A 5690-nucleotide genomic window follows, 5' to 3' on the forward strand; every position below is an offset into this window, starting at 1 on the left:
GCTTAAGGCAGGAAATACAAATGGAGAAAAGATACGAGATTAATCCAAGAAGCGGGATGATCACCATCACCGAGAAAGACAGATCATGGATGGGAAGAAAATGGGATACGAGAAGAATAGGGGAGGATAGAAACAAGATAGAAGAGGAGATAATGTGGTAATAATGTAAAAAAAAAAAAAAAAGGTGAAAGAAAATGGACAGATGATAAGAAAATGAGACGAATGAACCGAAGGGGAATATACAATGGAAAGAATGATGATGATGATGATGATGATGATGAAAAAGAAGAGGAGGAGGAGGAGGAACAGGAAAAGAAGGTGGAGACAAATGAAAAAAAGGGAGAAAAAGAGAAAGAAAAGTGATACGGAAGGGATAAACTGTAAAAGATAATGGAGAAAATGAAGAATTCACGATTGAGAAAAAGGAGAAGAGGCAGAAGGAAGACCAAGGAGGAGAGGAAGGGGAAGGGATGAGGAGGAGAGAACAAGAACGAGGAAAGGAATGAGGAGACAGAAAGGTGAGGAGATGAAAAAGGAGACAGAAAACCAGAGGAAAGAGGCATACATAAGAGGGCAAGAAGAGTAAAAAATGAATACCATGAATAAAAAACAAAGGAAAAGAGGGAAGAAGTAAAGGAAGAGAGGGAAGAAGAAGTAAAGGAAGGAGAATCAAACAATAAGGGAGGAGAACATAGTGACCGAATGTGTTTAAAGACAAGAAAATCATGATAGATCGCAGAGGAGGAATTTTATTGCGAGTGAATAGAAGAAACTCAATTATAGTCGTATAGAAGGAAACCATTTTGACGGTATAGAGGAAAATCAGTTATAATTGTATAATAGAAACTAATCATAATCGTACACAAGAAAACTTATTAATGTATAGAAGAAATATTGCAACTGTACGGAGTGAGACTTAGTACAGCCGTTGATAAGTGAAACTATGATAATTGTATAGAGTAAAACCAATGGCAATTGTACCGAAGGAAGCTAATTATAAATGTATAAAAGAAAACCAAGTATAATTGTATAAAATAAAACCAACTGTAATTGCAGAGAAGAAAACCAATTATAGCTTTAAAGAGGAAAACCAATTGCAGTTGTAAAGAAGAAAACCAATTATAATTGTGTACAGGAAAACAACTGTAAATGCACAGAAGAATACAATTATATTTGCAACAGATGAAAGCAAGTATAACTGTACCGAAGAAAACCAGTTAAGATCGAAGACGAGCAAAACGGAGGAAATCATCCAACAGACATGCAGGTCTGCCTGACTCCATCATTCAGCACCATACTCTCTGCCACACACTATATCACCAATATGAAACTAACATATATCAAACAAGCAGAGCGTATGCTAATAGTGTTTGTCTGTTTGTTTGTTTGTTTGTCTGTGTGTGTGTGTGTGTGTGTGTGTGTGGGTGTGTGTTGTGGGGCGTTACATACATATCTGCACTGTACTGGGAGGGTTTTACACTCGTGCAGCCTCGTCTCTTGGACATTCTCTACTATCAGACAACATTTCAAACTTCTGTATGCTAATCGCTTTTGCCATGCACTCGTTCAATTTATTCCATTGTTCCATCACTCTTATACTAAAGAAAAACTTTACTTTTTTACAAGGTCTATGCTACGTCCGCTGGTCGTTCTATCCCTACACCTTTCGAAGAACTGTTCACTGTCTACGTACATCAATCTAGTTTTAAAACTTAAAAGACTGTGATCAGTCACCCCTAATTCTTTTCTCTTCCATGGTGAGCAAATTTAAGCTTCTAACCTTTCTCTGTTACTTAACTTTCTTAATTTCGTTAACCACTTTGTTGCTCTCCTCGCGACCTTCGCTGTGAGTTCTTTGTTCTATATGTGCGGTTGTCTAAACAGAAGCATATCGAAGTTCTGACCTTATGTGGGAAGTGAACAGCTTACTGAACTTTTCTCTGTCTATATACCTGAAAACTATTCTAATACTTGTCACAAGTACTTTTTCTCCTTAATCATCCTTCAAATGTGGGACTCTGGTAACAAATTAGGGACAATGTCAACACCCAAATCCCTCTCACACACAGAATCCATAGCTTATTTCCTGATTGATGATATTCATATTGAAGTCTTCCTTCACTTTTCCCCATCTTCATTACTTTATATTTGCTCGGGCTAGATTTCATCAACAGTGTACGAGACCAGCTTTACTTTTCACTTCCCGTATGACCTTTGCTTCATCTGTAAGTCATTCACATAGATCAAGAATAGCAACGGTCTCAGAGCAGAACCCTGCAGCACTCCACTGGCGACTTTAACCCATCTTGAGAAGGCTCCTTCGACATCCGTCCTTGTTCCCTTCCACTATGATGTTCATTTATCCATCCAAGGAGTCTCCGCCTTATTCTTGCCCGGTAATCCAGCCTCTTATCAGTCTCCTAAGCGATGCAGTGTCAAATGCTCACTGGCAGTCCAGATACAAACAATCCATTTAGGCTCCTCTTTTATCTGAAGCAAAGCTCATCCTCTTACAGAAATCTAAGGGGTTCGTTCTACATGGCGTCTCGGAAGCCATTAGTCTCTCACTTAGGTAATTTCTCCGCTGCAGGAAGTCATGCACTTGCTTTTTGCTTACGTGTTTTCAGTACCTTAAAGACAACACTCATCAACGCTTCTTCTCAGTCTCCTTTCATAGAAAGAGGAAGGACGTTTACCCTTTTCCGATTCCTTGGTACTTTGCCTTCCTCCAGCGACATCTGGAACAGTTCCTAGGAAATGAGCACCATTTCCCAATTCATTTTGCCATATGAATTGTCGAGTTACGTTTAGCTTCTACGATTGCTGCGTCTCTTCAAGTCATCTATCATCTCTGCATTTTTAAACGTCTTTTTAACATATAATCAAAACTGGTGTATCATTTATGGTATTCTTGATATTCATGCCACTAAGTCTCTTCAGTTAGCTTTGTTTCCACAACTCCAGTAGAATCAGGTGCAATTTTTCTTGATCCTTAAATTCTAGCTTTTTACCTTTCCTGCTAATCCATCTGCATTTTCACGGACTATTTTCAGTCTGACATCACAAATACATAAAATTGTGGCGGGCAGCTCTGTCCTTTGGTATCTTCCGTTTTTCGCCTCCTGACTGTATTATTTGCCTTTCTCCCTCACTTTCACGTTTGGTGAATATTCTACTGCGTTTCATCTTGTCTTTAAGTGTATCGGCCTGTCTATATGAAACATAGCCATAATTGTTTCTCTCCTTATGTCTTGATTAGAATCACCAATTTTTTCCTCTCTTTTATCACAGAAATTGTGTGTAACATTTCCGTAACCTTCAGGAATCCTTTAATGAGCGTTTCCTTTTTCTTTCCCCTCTTCCTTCTTCATCTGGTGTAGGATCTTCTATGCCAAAAATACTGAGTAATTTACATCTGTCAACTTCCTGTTTTATTGATCTTTTATCATAGTGGTGCCACCCACGCCTCAGCTAGAGCCTTCATTGTGTGAACTCTTACACTCCAACTTCCTGACTTTCTCTAAAATCTCCTTATTAGTCATCAAGCATTGCTTCTGTATACTCTGACCTTTTCTTATCCTTCCATCAACCAGGCCAGAAAACTTGCTAAATCGTTTCATCTCTAACAATACAAATTATTTTCTCTAAAGCTTCAGTAAATTTCCCGAGTGACCTTGTGTGTACGTCCATAGTTCTCTGTTCCACACCATCAGTCTTCATGCCTTGGGATCCGTTGATCGGCCCCCTAAATTGCTCCTTTTCCCCCCTTCCTACCCATTATTTTTGATAGATTTTTTGTATTATTTATCATACTTTTCTACGGTTTATCAGCCTCTAAGACCTCTCGAAAAGACTCATCCTGCTTGTGTCGCTTTTCAGTGAATTCACCTTCCTTCCCCTGGCTACATGCATCCCAAATCCATTCATCTAACTTTGGGTTTGAGTTCAAAGCCAATCACTATATCATTTTCAAATCCCTAAAGTTCCTCTTTCATATCATGACACCTTTCATGGATTTTGTTTTTGATTCCTGAGTTACTTTACTACCTTTTCTCATGGTGTCCATTTCTGATGCTGTTGTTTCAATTATTTCTAATCAGATCTCCAGACTTTTCGTCTCTGTAAATTTATCATTTGTTGCTGCTTATTCATCTTGTTCTCTAGTCACAACTGCCTTCCCTCGTTTGACTCCATTTCTGATGAAAATCAAGTTGAAAATCGAGAAAATTTCACCTACATAACTTTGTGTCTGCTTGACAGCAGGCTCATCGTAGACTTGCCCAGCTGGTCTGGCTGCCTGGGACTAGCTTTCCTGTCCTCTTTTAAGGAACTTACCTCAGATAAGACGAGGCTGTATGAAGGTCTTAGATTGTCACCTCACAACCCCGCTGGCACAGAAATACCACCGGTATCTAACCACCAGAGAGTTTGAGTCGTGTGTGTGTGTGTGTGTGTGTGTGTGTGTGTGTGTGTGTGTGTGTGTGTGTGTGTGTGTGTGTGTGTGTATGTGTAAACAGGTAACGTAAGGATCAATGGGAATAGGGGGTTATGGCTGTGTAATATATTGAGGATATTAACATATTTACATAAATGACACCGAATAGATTTTTCAAGATTTTTTTTTTTTTGAGTTCGGTAAGGGGTAGCAACAACATGTACATCTATGCTATTAGGTTGAGAGCAGGCACCATTCTGTGCTATACAGTAAATAGCAGGAACCATTCTATGCTATACAGTAAATAGCAGGAACCATTCTATGCTATACAGTATAGCAGGAACCAATCTATGTTATATAGTAAACAGCAAGATCCATCTGTGTTAAGAATCAGCAGCAAGAACCATCCGTGCTATACAGTAAGTAGCAGGAAACATCCAAGGTATACAACAAGTACCAGGAGCCATCCATGCTATACATTAAGTAGCAGGAACCATCCGTGCTATACGTTAAGTAGCGGAAACCATCAGAGCTATACAGCAAGAAGCAAGAAACATTTGTACTGTGCAGTATGTAGCAAAGACATCCGTGCTAGACAGTGAGAGGCAGGAACCATCCATGATATGCAGTAAGTAGCAGAAAACATCCATATTATACAGTAAGTACTAGACACCAACCGTGCTATACAGTGAGAAGCAGGAACTATCCGTGCTTTACAGAAAGTAGCGGTAACTGCCAATGCACCTCTGCTCTCTCTCTCTCTCTCTCTCTCTCTCTCTCTCTCTCTCTCTCTCTTTGTTTATGTGTGTGTATATATATATATATATATATATATATATATATATATATATATATATATATATATATATATATATACATATATATTATCATTATTATTATATCATTATTATTTTGCTTTGTCGCTGTCTCCCGCGTTAGCGAGGTAGCGCAAGGAAACAGACGAAAGAATGGCCCAACCCACCCACATATACATACACGTCCACACACGCAAATATACATACCTATACGTCTCAATGTACACATACATATACACACACAGACATATACATATATACACATGTACATGATTCATAGTCTGCCTTTATTTATTCCCATCGTCACCCTGCCACACATGGAATAACAACCCCCTCCCCCCTCATGTGTGCGAGGTAGCGCTAGGAAAAGACAACAAAGGCCCCATTCGTTCACACTCAGTCTCTAGCTGTCATGTAATAATGCACCGAAACCACAGCTC

The sequence above is a fragment of the Panulirus ornatus genome, chromosome 2 (assembly GCF_036320965.1).
Source record: "Panulirus ornatus isolate Po-2019 chromosome 2, ASM3632096v1, whole genome shotgun sequence".
In the NCBI taxonomy this organism is placed as follows: domain Eukaryota; kingdom Metazoa; phylum Arthropoda; class Malacostraca; order Decapoda; family Palinuridae; genus Panulirus; species Panulirus ornatus.